Source organism: Squalius cephalus (assembly GCF_949319135.1).
Source record: "Squalius cephalus genome assembly, chromosome: 13".
Taxonomy (NCBI): domain Eukaryota; kingdom Metazoa; phylum Chordata; class Actinopteri; order Cypriniformes; family Leuciscidae; genus Squalius; species Squalius cephalus.
Genome location: NC_137134.1, coordinates 26459766 through 26479760, shown reverse-complemented (window position 1 = coordinate 26479760; position 19995 = coordinate 26459766). Strand labels below are relative to the sequence as shown.

Sequence of the window (19995 nt, the reverse complement as noted above, 5' to 3'; positions counted from 1 at the left end):
CGGCTCGAGACGCGCGTGTCACGCACGCAGTGTGCAAGCTCTAACCTGTTAACATGGGAGCCGAAATAAAAACGGACACGCCACGCAGCTGAGACGCTTACGCCACGCATCCAGTGTGTCACCGGCCTAAGGCGTGATCACCTATATGACTAGTAAGTAAAACCAAGCCAAAGACAAATTTCCACTTGTAGACAATAAAGGAACTAAAAGTTCAACCATACACTAATGTTGTTGGTAAAAAAAAAAAAAATGTTTTGAATGAAGTCTCTTATGCTCACCAAAACTGCATTTATTTAATTAAAAATACAGTAAAAACAATAATATTGTGAAATAATATTAAAACATTTAAAACAAACTGTTTTCTATGGAGAAGCATCACATTATCCTTCAGAAATCATTCTAATATGATGATTTGAGGAAACGTTTATGATTATTATCAGTTTTGAAATCAGTTGTGCTGCTTCACATTTTTGTGTTTTTCAGGATTATTTGATGAATAGAAAGAAAGAAAAAACATTTATTTGAAAAATCTTTACTCTCTCTTCTGGTCAATTTAATGCATCCTTGCTGAATAAAAATATTTATTTTCTATTCTTATAAAAATTATAATTCTATTGTACCCAAACTTTTTAATAGTAGTGTAAACTACCATTTATATAAGTTGGGTCTATTTAACAATTAATCCTGGAGAGAGAGAAAAGAAAATGGATTAAACTGTTAGACTGGTTTACACAGAAATATTAATCAGCACAACTGTTTTCAACATTGATAATACTCAGAAATGTTTAGGATGTTTGCATTGTGAGAATGTATAGTATTCAAATATAAAAATGCTGACTCGTTAGGTCATGTTTTCTCATTGAAATCTGACGATTTCCTATTAATTCAATAGAATGTAAGGGAATAACTCTAGAATAACCTTCCTGATAATGTTTGGGGCCCAGAAACATGATCCTAATTTAAATCTAGATTAAAGACACATGTCTGTAGCCAAGCATTCAATTTACACATCTCATCATCTTGCACTAGTTATATGTGATGAAATGATAAAAAGTGCACATGATCATCTTTTGCCTGAAATAATATGACAGCAGCTATGCTAATCTTTCTCCTGTTGCTTCCCTGTTTCTATCTCAGGATGCCCAGCAAGTTCACTAGAGATGACAGCAGCTCCAGTTTGGACCCAGCCTCGCTTGTGAAGACTTCTAATGACACCAACACTCACGAAGACTTCAGATGGTGGCAACTATAGATGGACACAAATCTGGCAGATATTATCCTTATATTGCATTGGCCCGGTTTCACACACAGGGCTTAGATTAAGCCAGGATTAGGCCTTAGTTAAATTAGGATATTTAAGTAGCTTTTTAAAATGTACTTTAGAAAAAAAAAGAAGGAAAAAAAAAACATTACTGTTGTGCATCTTGAGACAAAACAGTGGCCCTGAAATATTTTAAGATATGTCAGTGTACATTGTAACATTGTTAACATTGTAAGAATAGCGGGTTGAAAATCTGCAAACTTACCCTTTAAAAATGTTGAAGGATAGCAATTAGGACTTTAAACTCATGACTTGTATTATCTTATGGACATTACTTTGTTGCCAAAAGATGCTCTCCAGTGAGTAGCTGTCACCTCTGGCTGATTAAAGGATATTTTGCGATTGTATAACCTTGAACATGCATTTTTTGTAAAGCTGCAATGAAACAATTTGTATTGTGAAAAGCACTATATGGTTTTACTATGGTACAACTGTACCAACCATGTTATTTATTTATTTTTCAAACCATGGTTCAACTAGTAATATTGCTGTAATAATTGCTGTAAAATTATGGTAATCATGACTATAAACGTATGTTTTTAAACCTTGGTTGTTGTGAAACCATGGTTCATTTTGTTAGCAACTATGGTTTTACTGCAAATGCTGTGGTAGAACCATGGCTAATTTTCATAAGGGCACAACTTATCCTATAATGCACTTGACTAATAGTCACATTGGATAAAATAATCTGATAAATGCAATGCAAATGTATCCATTTCATCTGTTCACTGAAAATTTATTTAATAAAAATAAATTTGCAACTGCTATTGAGACTGGTGTACATTGCTTTTTTTTATCCATTATAGTGAATTTTGGTTAGCATGAGTAACTGATTATAAACCGTGGACCGACCGTGGTCCGCCAGAAAACACTCATTAAACCAGCGGCACGATAGCGGACCACCGTCGGGAAAGCGGCGGCTGCCGCTGGAGGTCCGCTAGATTACAGTGTTTCCCAAACTTTTTTTCTGGGGACCCACATTTTAAAGTCGATAAATCCTTGTGACCCAATAAACATTAGGCCCATATAGTTCATATATAACGAAGAGAATTTATGCATTAACAAAATATGTATGACCATTTTGTAGGGCTGGGTATCGTTCAAAATCTTTCGATCCGGTGCCATTTTCGATACCTCAGTTTCGATACCGGTTCCTGAACGATACTTTTTTCGATACCAATTTTATGAAATCCATTTTAACAAGATTACATAACACATTACCTCAGAAAATTTTGTTTTTATTTTTTCAGTTTGACTCATGCTCCTTAGCTAGTGCACAAAGGCACAAAAAAAGCACAAAGGAACAAAAAATGTTTTATAAAGAGCTCATGCTCACCAAAGCTGATTTTTTTTAATATAAAAAATACAGTAAAACTTGTAATATTGTGAAATAGTATTACAATTTAAAATCTTATTTGAATATATTTCAAAATGTAATTTATTCCTGTCAAAGCTGAATTTTCAAAATCATTACTTCAGTGTCACATGATCCTTCAGAAATATGAAAACAGTTTGCTTCTCAATATTTTGGAAACTATGATACATTTTTTTTCATGATTCTTTGATGAATAAAAATGTCAAAAGAACAGCATTTATTTAAAAACTAAATATTTTGTAACATTACACATGTTTTAATGTCACTTTTGATAACTTTAATGCATCCTTACTGGAAAAAAAATCTGACTAACCAACACATTTATTAACGGCAGTGTACACTCAGAAGGTCATTATTGCAATATAAACACTGTCAGAGTGATCAAGGTATCTCTTCATTTACCAGTCGAAGGCGAAGCAACTTTCTGCTATTATGTTTACTCCGTGGCCGTGCACTGTCAAGGTCTTCATCATAGCCTATCTGTCGTGGTACCGGTCTTTGCAGCAATTATTTTACCGCAAATACTGCATCGCGCGCTGTTGGCATCGAGTCTGGAGGAATGTACCCACACTTTTGATCGACTTTTCCACATCTTTAGGGTATTATGTGTGTGTGCTCGCGTCTCATGAATATGTGCGCGGAGAGTTTGTGTGTGTGTGTGTGTGTGTGTGTGCTCGCGTCTCATTGAGTATGTGCGCGACTGTGTGTGTGCTCGCGTATGGTATGCGCGTGGAGAGTTTGTGCGTGCGCGCGCGCGTCTCATATGTGCGCGGAGAGTTCCGCGCTTCTCGTGTGTGTAGTTACGCAAACTCTACACATGTATGTGCGTTATGGAACGCCGTTGGGGACAATACTTATTATATGCAACGCGTGAAATTTGGACGCATTAACACGCACAGTTTGTATGTGACGCCCTAGGATGAGAACGCGTTTATAGCACACTGAAAAATAGTGCTCGACTTGGCGACCCATACAAAATCTCCCGCGACCCACTTGTGGGTCGGGACCCCGCCTTTGGGAATGACTGTCTGCGCTAGAATAACGATGAGCAAAACGCCAGTGATCCGCCGGCGGCGTCCACCGGTGGGCCGCCAACTTTGCCACCGGTGGTCCGCCACTGGCCCGCCGGACTCATGTTAGCTGGGAAGATACCGAAAAAAATGTCCGTTGGTGCTTCAGTGACTACTTCGCTCGAGAATCTGTCAATCACAGCTGTCAATCATGACGTTGCACCACCGCATCACGTAACTAACTAAAAACAAACTTATTTTTGAAACAGACACTTGAACTTACATCAGCGTGATAAAAACGACATCAAATGAAAGAACCCACCTTTGGAAAAAAGATATTTGAAGTGTAATTTAATTGTTTAGTTGGTCTCACGTCCCATTGAATAACACGGGGAGGCGGGACTTATGACCTATACTAGGACCAGTCACCGGGGGGCGATCGAGACGTTTTGGCTTCACTTTTCAGGGCTTGTGCGGCACGCCAGGGCAGGCTGCAAAATATTTTTTGCTGCCGCTAGGGTGCGTCTAGTTTCTAGGCTACGTAAGCAGCGCATCTTCATCTGATAGCGGCGATCAAGCTCGATTAACACCCGTAAAGTGTATTCTTCATGTCGGAAAAGATGGTGGGAAAGGTCCGTAGCCCTTTACTGAAGTCCGATGGGAAAAAAAAATCAAGCAATGTGCGTAGGAATGGCTCAAAACGTCGGACACTACGGAGCTAACGTTAGCTATTGCTAAACATGTTGCCCTCCTGGACAAACTGGTCTCTGATGTCCCAACAACTACGGGTTTCACCCGGCCTGATATCGGCGTTTTATAGAAATGTTTGACTATTATTTCCAGCAGAAACAACCTCATCATTTTTTTTAAAAGCCATTTTAAAATGACAGTACAGCGATGGAATCAGATGCCATGGTGCTTTGATTGTCTATGGCATTTATGGCAATACCAGTGAAGTATTTTCTGCAATAGCCTATTAAATATTAGACATTCACCTTTTTTATTTCCTCACTTCTCATTTCCCTCAGAAGCTTCATCCTGTAGAGCATTTTGACAGTGTTTATTTCAGTAGAAAACACCCTGTGTATGCTGGCCTTATGTGGAGATGATATAAACTGATCTCCCAGCTTCCAAAACCATAAACAACACCAGCAGAACTAAACAGACTTAGACTGGAAAAAAAACACCTTAGACTGGATTTGTCAGCAGGGCAGCAAATATATTTTATAAATGTGTTTGATTAAATTAATAGACTTATACATGCATGCTTTGTGCTCTCAGATCATCTTCTAGGGTGGATATTTGGCGAATTTAGGCTACAAAAATAATCAAATTATTTCACAATTCTATATTTTCTGTACAAAAATCCCCCAAAAGACATCATCATCATCATCATCGCCCCCTATTGTCCTGATGTGAGAATGTCTGATTCATCAAGACTGATAGTGACACCACAAAAGCAGCCACGCCCACTACAGCAGAGACAACCAATCAGAACAGTGAAAAACATCCCAATACTGTAACAGAACTGTTCAAAATCTTTCAAACAGGTTTCAATAGTATTGGCCTTGCTTCACAGACTAAAATACTGATTTGCTAATACAAAATTTCAATGATATTTTAATGTATATTTTAAACATACAAGTCGAGCATGCTGGTTTAACACAAAACAAATAGTACGCTATATTAGCCTGGCTAACGTCAGACCACTTTCTCTTTGAGACGTGGTCTGGGAACCACATGTACATTTTCTTGTATTTGAGGCGTGGTTTACGAAAGCCCAGAGCCGTTTATTGGGCGCTACAAATGTCTATCAAATGCACCTGTACGTAGCTCATAGCCAATCGTTTCAATTATACCAGATGACGTATGTAGAGCGACAGATATTCAGCGAAGAAGACGACGATGGGTCAGAGATTTGTGTGTACACCAGAGTCCTGCACGGGTCCGATTTCGTAAATCCGCACCCGCCCGTACCCGCAGTGCTTAAAACAGCACCCGACCCGTTTCCCGACAGCAGCACTAATTAAAATCTGCACCCGACCCGCTTAAAATAGAACCGACACCCGACCCGCACCCGAAATAAAATCAGTTTAGACTATCACATTATAGACACACTTACAAAAATGTTTATTGCCAGGTCATACAGAAGTTCTCTTACGAGAGTTCTCTCGTACTGCGTTTGAAAAACGCTACGGGAAAAACTTTTTCACGAAATACTGAAGCAAAAAATTATCCTTAATTTCCCGCCGAAACGGGCGTGGCTTATCCCTATAAAGGAAGCTTGAAAAGGCTGATTCATTTGATTTTAATCTCTTCAGCGAAGCTCACGCATCGTTGACTCACAAGGAAGCAAGCGTCGTCTGACAAGCCTTTCAGCGGGACGAGCCATTGAAGCCGCTGGCCAACGCCGCCTTCTGCTGCCGTACCTGCTGTGCTTTTCCGGCGCCCATATCCTTTCACATGTCTACTGTTCTTGTGTGTGTGTGTGTTCGCGCTGCGACACACATCCGTAAAAGAGCTCGCGTCTTTTTCAAGATGCCTTCTTGCGGCTCATGCCGAGCCCCACTCAGCGAGGGAGACCGTCATATCATTTGTGTCTCCTGCCTGGGTGAAGATCACGCAGCGCTCGCTGACGGCGGCTGCCCTCACTGCGAGCTTATGCCGATGGTGACTCTGAGGACTCGCCTGGCATCTTTCTCAGAGCCTGCACTACCCGCCGCACTGCCGCGCCGTAAGAAACGCCGCGCACAGCGGGTCCCGGAACCTTCTCCAGCCCGACTGAGCTCGCCGGTTCGCCCGCCAGCTTCACCGGCTTCCCCTGAATCACTTACTGATGCTCAGCGCCCGCAGTCTGCCGACACTTCATTAGAGGAAGTTGCTTCTAAAGCCGAGTCGAGGGAGGAGGATTCATGTTCTCTGCTAGCTTCGGGCAGCGAAGACTGGGCGAGCTCTGAGGACCTCGCACCCCCTGCTCGAAGGCCTAATGCAAGAGCTAGCATTGAGAAGGAGCTTATGCGAGTACTCGCGCTGGCCGCGGCGAGCCTCGGCCTCGAGTGGTCTGCACCGGAGCTCCCTTCTCGAACCCGGCTGGACGGTAGCTTCCTCCCTGGTGAGCGCACTTCTCCGGAATCCAAGCCCGCCCCATTTCTTCCTGAGCTTCATGAAGAAGTAGCGAAAGCTTGGAACGCTCCCTATTCTGCACGAACACGTTCGTCTGTGTCACCAGCTTTTTCAACGCTGGATGATGCTAAAAACCGAGGCTACCTTTCGCTTCCGCCGGTGGAACAGGCGATAGCGACCCACCTTTGCCCGCCCTCTGCTGGACGGCGGACGAAACCGGTGTTGCCATCCAGAGCCTGCCGTATGACGTCGACGCAGCTCGCGCGAATCTTCTCCGCCGCTGGGCAGGTTGCGTCTGCGCTACACACCATGGCCACGCTGCAGATTTTTCAGGGCGATCTCCTCCGTAAGCTGGACGAGATGGGGCCTGAAGCTATCTGCATCGCGGATTTGAGAAGCGCTTCGGATCTCACCCTTTGCGCTACCAAGTCTGCTGGACAGGCTATGGGACGGTGTATGGCTTCCGCCACTGTTGCTGAGAAACATCTGTGGCTGTTGCTCTCGGAGATGGCTGATTCCGAGCGCACCGCGTTTCTCAACGCCCCGCTGTCTTCCGCTGGCCTCTTCGGTTCCTCTCTCTCCGAGTTCGTGGAGAGATTTACCGAGGCCCAGAAAGCGTCTCAAGCCTTCAAGCACTTCCTGCCGAAGCGCTCTAGTTCCGCAGCGAGTCGTGAAAAACGGACCCAGCGGAGCTCTCAGCCACAGCCCCCGCCCCTCCGACTGCTTCGTCACAGCGACAGCAACGCAGCTCGAGGCCCCGCTCTCGCTCCAGCAACCGACGCCCTGCTCACGGGCCGCGGCCGAGGATTGCGGTGAAACCGGAAGCCCCGAAGAAGTCCTAGCAAGCCTAGGAAAGCGCAGGAGTGTGAGTCCCGTTGCGGCCGGTCTCTCACCCAAGCGCACCGCTGTTGCAGTCCCAGGAATTGCGACTGTCTCAGCGTTTTCTGCAATGCGCAAGCCCGTACAGTTGCCCGCTTGCCTGCACACAAAAGCCGTTTTTACGGCTGCCCAGATATATCACGAAAAGAGTGTATTTTCTGGTGTCCCGGCCACGGCCAATGGTGCTATAAATGTAGTGCTGATGCCCACTGCCCAGTGCCCATCCCTACACACAAGCACAGCCCTCCATTCAGGGCTCGCGCACATAAAATCGACTCAGGTCGATTGCGCGCCCAACATAGTAAAAGTGCCCACTTCTCAGTGCCCACAAACACTATGTCACACAGATCACGGGTTCTCTGTAAAAACGAAACCTGTTCACGCTCGCTTTGCTCAGGCAGACAGCGCGTTAAAAGCAGTAAATGTGCCCGCTCCACGCCCACATCTACTCACAGACAACATGAGTCTAACGAAACTCGCTCAGCCCTCCCTCACTCGGTTAAACACTATAGTAGGGTCGAGGACGAGCGCTCTGCCCGCTGTAATAAGCGCGCTCCCTGCCTCGAATGTCACAGGCATAACGCCTATGCTATTGCACGCCGAAGCACCTCTGTCGCCCAGCGAACAGAGTGCGCTTCGCATCCAACCCTTAGCCATCCATGCAGAAGCATGGGCAGCGCTTCCAGGGGTTTCGGATTGGGTGCTAGACATTATAAAGAGAGGCTACTCGCTACAGTTTCGTTGACGCCCTCCCCGCTTTACAGCGCGCGTCGAATCTACGGTGAATCCAGAAGTAGCACACCTACTTCGTGCCGAAATATCAAAACTAATGAGCAAAGGGGCTATAGAGCCTGTATCTCAAGCTCAAAGCGAGGAGGGGCTATACAGCAGATACTTTCTGGTTCCCAAGAAAGACGGCGGGTTCAGACCCATATTAGATCTGAGACGGCTAAACAAAGCATTGATGAAACGCAGTTTCAGAATGCTCACGACCAGAAAAATTCTCGCGCATATTCGCCGAGGAGACTGGTTTATCTCGATAGATCTAAAGGACGCGTATTTTCAAATACAGATAGCGTCAGGTCACAGGCGATTCTTGAGATTCACCTTCGAGGGTCAGACATACCAGTATACAGTCCTTCCGTTCGGCTTATCCCTGGCACCTCGTACATTTACGAGGTGCATGGACGCAGAACTATTTGGACGACTGGCTGATTCTAGCTCAATCACGATCTCAACTCGTGGAGCACAGGGTCCATTTTACTCGATTTACGATGAAACGACGCTAGGCCGGTCACTAGGAAGGAACGATTTAGTCATCCGCTTCCTCAGGGGAGCTAGGAGGCTGAATCCTCCCAGACCACCTTCAGTCCCTATGTGGGACCTCTCTACGGTTTTGGAGGCCATGAAGGGTGCCCCTTTCGAGCCTATCCAATCTATTAGACTTAAACATCTGTCTTTTAAAACAGTGTTTTTGTTGGCTATCGCTTCAGTGAAGCGCATAGGCGACCTGCACGCGCTCTCAGTGAGCGCGGCGTGCTTAGAGTTTGGGCCTAACGACTCTAAAGTTATACTCAAACCTAGGCATGGTTATTTGCCAAAATCCCTCAACACATCGTTTCGGGCTCAGGTTATCGGGGTGGGGGGGAGTGGCCCCCGGGGACCAAACGAAATTTTTCCGTAAAAGTCTAGTGGGGCTACATGCCCACCAAATTTCATGTTCCACGGTGTTTCGGTGTCCCTGGTATCGTTGACGAAAAATTCAGTAGATGACAAAAAAAAAAAAAAAAAACCTTTGACAATCCCTATATGACCGCTTTCGCTAACTACGCTAGCGGCGGTCATAATAATAACACCAAACCATACTTTGTAACATGAAGCGCCATTTTATATGGGATTTGAATGTGACTACAGTAGGAGCACATCTGATCTCCTCTGGAAGCTGGTTCCAGCTGCGGCTGGCATAATAGCTAAAAGCAGACTCGCCATGCTTAGAGTGAACCCTTGGTATTTCTAGCTGATATGATCCTAGTGATCTGAGTGATCTGTTGGGTTTATATTCAGTGAGCATATCTGCAATGTATTGAGGTCCTAGGCCATTGAATGGTTTATATACCAGTAATAATACTTTAAAATCAACCCTAAATTTAACTGGGAGCCAGTGTAAAGACCTGAGGACTGGTGTGATGTGTTCATATTTTCTAGTTCTGCTCAGAATCCTGGCGGCAGCGTTCTGTATGAGCTGCAACTGTCTTATGGTCTTTTTGGGAAGGCCAGTGAGGAGTCCATTTCAGTAATCCACCCTGCTGGTGATGAAAGCATGCACAAGTTTCTCTAAGTCTTGTCTGGAAACAAAGAATCTAATTCTTGCAATATTTTTCAGATGATAGTATGCTGATTTAGTTATTGCTTTGACATGACTACTGAAACTAAGGTCTGACTCTAGTGTCACACCAAGATTCCTGACTTGATTTTTAGTTGTTTGACCCCTAGAGTGAAGGTATGCGTTCACCTTGAGAACTTCATCTTTGTTTCCAAACGCAATGACTTCAGTTTTGTCTTTGTTTAACTGAAGACATTTTTGGCACATCCAACTGTTGACTTCATCAATGCATTGGCACAGGGAGTCAATGGGGCTGTGATCGTTAGGCGATAAGGCTAAGTAGAGCTGTGTGTCGTCTGCATAGCTGTGGTAAGCAATTTGGTTCTTTCTCATTATTTGGCTCATTGGGAGCATATACAGGTTGAACAGGAGTGGCGCAAGAATTGAGCCTTGAGAGACTCCGCATGTCATGGATGTCCACTCAGACTTATGATCTCCTATACTCACATAGTAACCTCTCCCATCTAAGTATGACCTGAACCATTGTAGGACTATCCCAGAAAGCCCCACCCAGTTTTCCAGCCTGTCAAGAAGTATGTTATGATCGACAGTGTCAAATGCAGCACTGAGGTCGAGTAGCACCAGCACTGATAATTTGCCTGAATCAGTATTTAAGCGAATATCGTTTATTATCTTTATGAGCGCTGTCTCTGTGCTGTGGTGCGGTCGGAAACCAGATTGAAAATTGTCAAAATGTCCATTCGAGCATAAGAAGTTGTTCAGCTGATTGAAGACAACTTTTTCAATGATCTTGCCTATGAAAGGAAGATTTGAGATTGGTCTATAGTTGCTTAATATGGTCTTATCCAGATTGTTCTTTTTCAGGAGGGGCTTGACAACTGCAGTTTTCAGGGAGTTTGGAAAACTCCCAGAGAGAAGTGAGGCATTTACCACTTCTAGAAGATCTGCTTCTAAACTGTTTAACACACTTTTGAAAAATGATGTCGGAAGTGTGTCAAGAGCGCAGGTTGATGTTTTAAGGTGCTGTACGGTTTCTTCCAAAATTTTGCCATCAATTTCTTTGAAGTCAGACATAGTAACTACTTTCTCAGGTGGTCTGATCTGTCTGACCCCAGGGCAACTCAAGGATGTGCTGATCACCTTTCTGATATTATTGATTTTGTCAGAGAAGAAAGAAGCAAACTCACTGCACTTGCTGTCTGAGAGCATTTCACTGGGAATCTGGCTTGGGGGGGTTGTCAGTCTCTCTACAGTAGCAAAAAGAGTGCGTGTGTTGTTTAAATTACTGTTTATAATATTTGAGAAGAAAGTCTGTCTAGCTTTGCCTAGTTCCACATTGAAAGCATGAAGGCTGTCTTTGTAGATGTTATAACGGACTACAAGTTTAGTCTTCTGCCACATGCGCTCTACTTTTCTGCATTGTCTGAGTTTCTCCAAGGTGCTTTTTGTCTGCCACTCTTCTTCCTGACTTTGACAGGAGCAATATCATCAATTACACTTTTAACTTTTGAGTTAAAAGAATCAAGGAGAAAATCAACAGAGTCAGCAGATATGCTTGGTGTTAAGGATATAGCCTTCATAAATAGTACACTAGTGTTCTCATTTAAGCATCTCTTCTTGACAGACACAGATCTAGCTTCAGTGGCAGCAGGAGAGATCAATATATCAAAGAAAATACAAAAATGATCAGACAATGCTACATCCTTAATAACAATCGATGAAATGTTTAGACCCTTACTGATGACTAAATCTAGAGTGTGTCCACGATTGTGTGTGGGTCCTTGTACATGCTGAGTCAGATCAAAAGTTTTTAAAACACTTTTGATTTCTTTAGCCATGTTGTTCTCTGCACTATCTATGTGGATGTTAAAATCTCCAGCAATGGCAAAACAGTCAAACTCTGAGGTAATTGTTGATAACAGCTCTGTAAAGTCCTCAACAAAGGCTGGAGAGTATTTTGGAGGCCTGTAAATAATGAAAAGTAAAATGCGTGGAGCACCTTTTAACACAATACCCAGATATTCGAAAGACAAGTAATTCCCAAATGATATTTGCTTACATTGATAGATATCTTTAAAAAGAGCAGCTAGACCCCCACCTCTCTTAACAGCTCTGCAGACACTCATAAAAGTAAAGTTAGGAGGGGCTGCTTCATTTAGGACTGTTGCACTGCAGCTGTCTACTAGCCAGGTTTCATTTAGAAGCATAAAATCCAGGTTGTTTGTGGTTATTAAGTCGTTGACTAGAAGTGATTTATTTTTAAGTGAGCGAATGTTTAGAAGTGCTAACTTAACAGACTTACTTTTCCCCACATCAATATTAGTTTGACGTGTAATAGGCACCAGATTAGTTAGGTTTGCTGTACGGCTATTGAAGGCCTTAGACTTTCTATCTTGTAATAAAACAGCAATAGAGAAAGATACAGGCACACTGGGTTCCCGTTTGTTCTGTAAACATTTGAGAAAGTTACTGTTATCAAAACGGGGACCCGACACATATCACTGAGAGCTGGTATCAGTTGTTTTTGGTTCACCTCGAGCAGATGGAGGAGGGTGTGGGCCCTGGCGTTGTGGCAGAGGCCGAAGAGCTCTCACAGGAGGGGGAGGGCGAGCTGGGCCCGCAGGCTTTGGTGGTAATGGTGCCTGTCTTTTTTTTTTTTTGGTTGGTATCTGGGGGCTTGCAGCAAAAGAGTGGGATAGTCTGGTTCCAGCATGCACCAGTTCTTCCATTTTCTGTGAGAAGCATAAAAGTGGCGATGCCGGGGAGAGGGTTAACGTGTCTGGTGAAAGGGGCTGTTGCTCTGGTGTTATCGGAGGCTGTGATATGCTGACCTGGCTTCCCTGGCTGTTTTCCATGAAGTCGTCCTTGGGTGTTGAATCTTCAAGCAGTTCTGATATGTCTCTCTGTGGTGAGCTCTGTGGGCAGGGCTCAGCTGAGATTGGGTCCGTGAGCAGAGGTTGTTGTTGCGGAGTGGTGTTATCATGTCCATTTTGCTGCTGAAGTGAAGTCCCGTGGTCATTCATACTGTGTCCAGGTGTGTGTGTGCCGTTCAGATTGAGTGGATTGGCACACACTGCAGAAGGATGATTGATGGAGAAGTGGATATTGTCCTTTAACACTCTTGAACCAAGTTTGTTTGGGTGATGGCCATCCAAATGAAACAGTTGTCTCTGACTCCAGAAAAGATTGAAATTGTCAATGAAGTTCACTCCTTTTATATTGCAGGTTTTTTGCAGCCACGTATTTAGCCCAAGTAACCGTGAAAACCTGTTTGTTCCTCTTGCTGGGAGAGCTCCACTGATGAATGTTTGAACTTTCAGTCTTTCAAGTGTTTCAAAAAGTTCATGGAAATCCTTCTTAAGGAGTTCTGACTGCTCTTTATGAATATCATTCTTCCCCACATGTATGATGAGTCGATTTGCCGTCTTATGTTTCATCAGAATGTTCTGAAGTTCCCTGTTTATATCAGAAGTTGTTGCTTGTGGAAGGCAGCACGTAGTTGTATCCCTGCTGCTAATGTTTCTGATTATGGAGTCCCCCACTATCAGAGTCCTGGGCTCGGCTGCGCTCTGAGCTGAGTGCCGCTGTCTGCTCGACCTTGAGCGCCAGTTAGCATCAGTGTTAGCTACTGGCCCATTCAGTCTGTGTTCGATCATATTCATCACATTTGGGGATTCCTAATTTACATTCCTTAGTACTTCAAATCTGTTCTCAAGATGTATAGGCGGTGGTAGTAGACCAGTGTTTGCAATCCTTGTCAGAGCTGTATCTAGGGTAGAGGATGCTACTGCAGCAATATGTGATGCTCGTGACAATCTGGTGTCTCGAGTGCCTTTTGGTCTCGCTCCCTGTTTGTGCCATCGATTAGTAAGTCGATCGGCTTGTTTCTCTACCTGTCGAGGAGCACTAGTTTCATGGGACTCACCGGAATGCTGAGGGTGTCCATGACGAAGCTCTGTTGTGTGCTCTGTCTGGTTTGGTGGTCCCGTAAGTAACTTTGTTTCAAGAACTGCAATCCTTTGTAAAAGTCTGTGACAGTTAGTGCAGCAAGTAGATTCCAGAAGAGGCATTTTCTCTTATCCTTGTAGGCAGTTGTGTTTTCCTTTCCCGGTATGTAAGCTGGTCGGGTTTTCCTTTCCCGGTATGTAAGCTGGTCGGGTAAAAGAATTCTCAGTTTTTGTAGTAATCCAAACTTTGTCGTATGAGCACTGTGCTGATTTGCTGAAATTAAAATTAGTTGATAAAAGGAAATAAAATAAATAATAAAAAAAAAAATAGGAGATAAAATGTAAAAGTGATAGAGCGAAGCGCGCCACTAGCTTCCTGCTCAGAACCACTATACGATTCAGCCGACAAAGGCAATACATCTGCCAAGACAAAAAAGAGTGACTTGCGCCAGTATCTCTCAATATATGGATTTCCTTTTGTTCATTTCCATCATCAGATAACGAAATAAACCCAGTTGTCACAAAAGGTTTATAGCTCACATCAAGGATATTCTCCTCCTCTGCTCGTCCAATATGAGATACTGGCGCAAGTCACTCTTTTGTCTGGAGTTTCCCCCCCTTTCTTTTCTTTCTGTACTTTCACTTCTAGCAGGATGATGCGGGTGCCTGATTGGTTTATCCATCTGTCCATCATCGTAATGCCTGGTGACGATTCAACGCGGTTCCACCAACGGGCGCGCCATGTGCCTTTTAAAGAGCGCACCTGCGTGAGAAGCGGGAGTTGATTTGCACGCTAGAGCACTTGATCCTCTTGTGCATGTTTGCCTGACCTGTACCGTTATAGTGTTTTGAGAAATGTGTTCTTTGAGAACTTGGTATTTGAGACCCGTTTGGGTTGTATTTTCTCTGTGAGTATTTTGCCGTTTAATTTGTTCTGGCGGTTTGATCTGTTATTAAACGGGGAAGAGAAAAGAACAGCCGAGATATCACGTGATGTACATGTGCTACGCTGAGTTATCAATCATGTCTAGAACACTAGTTTAGCGATCTGTGCCACTGTTTGTATTTTTCGTTTTTGTTAGTAAGAGTAGTTTATTTAGGGCGTCTTTGACGCTGAAGATCTTTTATTTTTGTCTTTGTTGAATGATAATTTAGTCAGATTAGATATTGTTTGTTTTTCTAGTAAGATTGGATTTGGTTTTCCTTATTTCTTTGATTTGGCACGGTCTAGTTCTTTTCTCTTTACCTTTTCCTTTTTTTGTGAACCTTTTCTTTGGTTCACAAAAATTGTTTATATAATTAATTACTTTGAGGTGTCCATGTCAGATTGCTTCTCATTGTAATAAATCATAATTTTTCTTACACTAAATTGGTTTGTGTGTGAGACGTTTTCCAGTACGCGTTCAATATTTTAATGTTGCACGCCTTATTCCCTCTAGACTAACAAGGGTTTGTAACATTTAATGGGGGCTCATCCGGGATAGTTATTTATAATAACCTTTCCCGAGAAAGTAAATATTGTTCATGTACTGGAAACACTTGTAATGGTACAGGTTAAGGATATGGATTTTAAATCATATTTTGTTGGTAGTACCAGTTTGCAACAATTATTAGTTAACAAACTGGTACTACCAACAAAATATGAGTGCATTCCTGGAACTGGGCGTCGTTACACTACATCCTAATACATCGCTTTCTGCCAGGACTTTTACAGGCTTTTCTCAAATCACGGAAGTGACCTCGACGTCCGGGTTAGCGGTATAGCATAAGCCACCAGGTAAGTGTTATTTAAATAAACTCCTGATGTACTTACAAACTTTCCAATGCCTCGTTTTATGAGTACAGAATCTATTTGTACTACTGTAGAAGTTTGGTACTTCTGGGCATTATTAGTGCGGTAATTTATGAGATACAACCTTGGATCCATTAGCGTATACACTAAGCCATCCGGCTGATATCTCTAAATAGCACTAACTTTAATAATGTTTGACCAAGGGGAAAAAGGCTTTGGGTAGGTGTTTGGCTCGAGGTCATGGTGCAAAGGACCCTAGGTTGATTTTACTACCTCTGTTTTTTATAACCATTATCTGTTAAGTACAGGTTTGTTTTCAACAGTTTAGGAATTTAAGTATTTTGAAAGTTGGTAAGTATTCTGGTAAGTGTTAATTTAAAGCAGTAGTTCTCTTTTCTTTTTCTGGCATGTCCCCCTGCAGAAGTCATTGTTGGGCTTTTCATGATTTATTTTAACTGTTCTGTTTCTTAGACAGAATGATTGTAGAGAATTGTTGTTCATTTTTGACCTAATGATCTTGAGATCTGCAGTTGTTTAGAAATGGCTCCAAGAGACATTACTAATTTGTGTGCATCTATGATCCTCTTTCTCAGATCTGCATTGAACTCTTTGGACTTTCCCCAAAAAAAGTATTTTTATGTTGACAGAGGGAAGCTAGCTACCAGTTGTAGTTAATCATGATAACTATCAGGATGTTGAGAAACTTTGGCCTTGACAAGTTCAATATTTTTGGAACTTTCAGTTGTATTGATTTAAATTTGAGTAGATATATGTATATTTTTGACCCTGTATTGATTTCAGAAAAACAGAAGGAATTTTTTTATTGTAATTAAAGTTGTATGTTGTACAATCATTCTGCCCCAGTAAAATAGCAGTTAAAAAACATGAAAGCCCAGTATTGCCATTGCATTCATGTCTACGATGAGTGTATAAATGTCTGAACTGTAACTCTCTAGTTTGCCAGTCTCAGCAACCCGCCAACAGAGAGTAACAGTTCGGTAGAATTAGGAGAGATGGAGATGGTAGAACATACCCCGACCCCAAATCCTCTCACCGTGGCTTTGCAACTTTATCCAGCATTTGTAAGTATTGACTTTATTTGCATTTGTATTGGGTATTGACCAAATATGTAATGATAATGAAACTGAAAAGGAACTGCTTTTACAATTGCTCAAAGTTATTTGAATATATTACAAAATGCAAAAAGTCCTCACAGAGAAGGTTATGTTGCTCTTTCATTGTGATTCTATTTTTTTTATATGTGAAATTCGTCAGATATTGCAACGTTCCCTTGAAGGGAAATCAATAGTAAAGAGTTTGGATGAAATGCAATCTATTACCACCAAACAGAGGAGCCTACTTGTAAGACTCCTTATATCCCACTTGCTGGTGTGGTGGCAAAAATTCTCATTAAACAGTCATCACTGTGTAAGAGACACTCTGAAATTCAAATGATCATTAAAAGTATTTTATTCTTGCAAGAAGGCCCAGTTGCCACACAGAAGTCACCAGTACAGTCTGTGGAACAAGTGCGACAACGAGGGAGGAAGAAACGGAGCCTTTATATCTTTTCCAAGGTCTCTTACAGGCCGGCTCTTATCTATAGAAGGACAGGTTTTCTAGTGATATAATTCTTCTGAGTTTATTCCTACAAACTCAGAAGTCCCAAATGGGACCACCTCTGATCCCAAGGGGTTTTCAGCTGTCTCCCCCTTTGTCTCACAGTGTTCACATTAGTTCAGAAACACAAGTCAGCTATAATATTATTTCAAAGTCTTACTGCAAATGGAGATTCATACTGCAATCAATGAAAATCAAAAATTTCCATTACACTGGAAACCAATGGGGAAACGTGAGTGAGCTATATTTAAATTAGCATGTGTACACAGCAGCTACCAAGTGCTTAGAAGACATAATTAGCCTTTCGCCGAGCCCCGCCCCCCTTAGTTACTGTTGCTACGTCCGACAAACAAATGGTCAAACACTACCAGCGCGACAGATTGCCATGACGGGAAGAGGTATACCTGTGCGTGTCAGTGACCTTTTTTGGAGCAATACCTCCGTGATATTCTCCAGATCGAGGCAAAAGGGGTTACAGTATGCAGTGGAGGGATATATTCAAAATATAAAAATAGCCTACGCAATGAAGGAGACATGATTATCGAGGCTAATGCTTACCGGTCCCAAGCGAAATCTGAGAAACCCCACGACAATCGCAAAAAAATCTCTAATAGGCTACCCACGCAATCGACATAAAAGACACTTGCAGACGGCATCTTGGAAGTTTGTGATCAACCAACATCCGTAGGCATCGTACCTCTTCTTCTGTCTTGATTTTCTCCGATTTGTTGCAGACAATCGCAGTTATCTGAGCTGTTAGCTATATTTTGCACATTTTATTAGCAAATTTGATTTAAATTTTTTTGTTCAGGTTCAGCCCTGCTAACATTATGTGCTTTGTTCTTGGGGAAGGGAAAAACTAACGTTATGGTTGCCAAATGTCCCGTATTTTGGGCATAATTTGTTTGTCATAATTAATAATACATAATTTATATCTCCCTTGTCCTGTTTTTTTGACTCCAAAGCTGATCTAACCACTGACTGATACAGCAGCAGTGCTGATGACGACACCTGTTATCCTATCAATAATAATGATAATATATAATATATTATGATATAATATATCATTATTAGGGACAAATCATTGTTTGATTTACCGCTCCCAGAGGGACTTTCAATGTCAGCATTTTGATTTCGGCAAATCAGTTTAGGCAAATGCAAACAACGTGATTATTGATTCCAACATCCACCCATGCAAGAAAACATGCAACCTACCTGAGGGAATAATACGCTGATTTACTGCTCAATAAATATTTCTGATTGTTATCAATGTAGAAAACTGTTTTTTTTTTTTTGTTTTTTTTTTTTCAGGATTCTTTGATGAATAGAAAGTTTCAGAGTTTTCTGAAATATGAGCTTTTCTAACGTTATAAATGTCTATACTGTCACTTTTGATCAACTGAATGCATCCTTGCCTATAACTTTTCTTAATTTCTTAAAAATCTTACTGACCCCAAATTACTTTTACCGGTTCTTTGTGGCAAGCCGCCTGGGGTCGTGCGCTTGAGTGCGGCTATATTACGTAAATGCTCATTATCCTGTAGGCTATATAGCCTATTTAAGTAAAGGGGCGATTTGTCCACTAATGGCTAAAATGAATAACTATAGTCGACTAGAACATGTTTTTTGTCGGAGGCAGCCCTTATTCCACATATTTCCAAACGCCGTGGACGGAGAATGTTTGTCGGACCTGCTCACATAGTAACGGTTGCTATGATGTGTTATTGGACAATGGCCGTTTTGGGGGAGGGGCCGGCGAAAGGTCAATTGGCCATTCTCTTTATTTAGCGTTTAAACATGAAAATACCAACATTATTTCTAATTATAAATGGTTAGTTCCAGTCCTTGATTCTGACTGGTCAATAGCTGTGTTTTATTTACAATAAAGCACAGCTATGACGCTTCACTCAACGGTTCTGTGTATCACTGCACAACACCCTTAGCAACCACTCTTTGCAACATAAACATATCTTCTCAATTGATATTGTTCATTGAAGCTTACTGTATTATGTAGAAGAGTAATGTGAGAGAGAGATCGGCTGAAGGGGTTACTTCGCTTCGCATACCTAACCACCCCCTTCAACCGTGACTTATTCACGATACAGCACTAGCATCGAGTACCTAATTACTTATGTGAAGCCTGAGTAAGATCATATTGGCCTCTGCAAAAGCCTACCATATTGCCCCTTTTTTGACAACTTCATCAACTTCTGTTGTTTACATAACAGGCCATGCTCAGACACAAAGAAAGGACTTGCCATGGCTTTGTGTATGAATTTCCATGCCTAAAGGATGATACAGGCACTAGCTACATAAGTAAAACCAGCTTTACATAAAAGGATCAATACATAGTTTTACCTTTTCTGTGCTTTTTATTTATTATTACAATTATTGTTAATTGTTTACTAACTTTATGTTTGTTTAATTATTATGGTGGGAGAGGTTATTCTGGGGACTAAAGTTATAACTTTAATTGTATGAAGTTTTTTGTTACTGTTTTGGAAAAATGTACAACTAAATAAATAAATAAATAAATAAATAAATAAATAAATAAATATATATATATATACACACGGTATACATA

At 42.1% G+C, this 19995-nt stretch overlaps 1 protein-coding gene across 4 annotated transcripts in view; it reads left to right on the top strand.

The window, feature by feature from the left end:
* The window catches only part of LOC307169790 (uncharacterized protein), a 98022-nt gene that overhangs the window by 9076 nt on the left and 68951 nt on the right, over positions 1 to 19995 (top strand). The window lies entirely within an intron of this gene.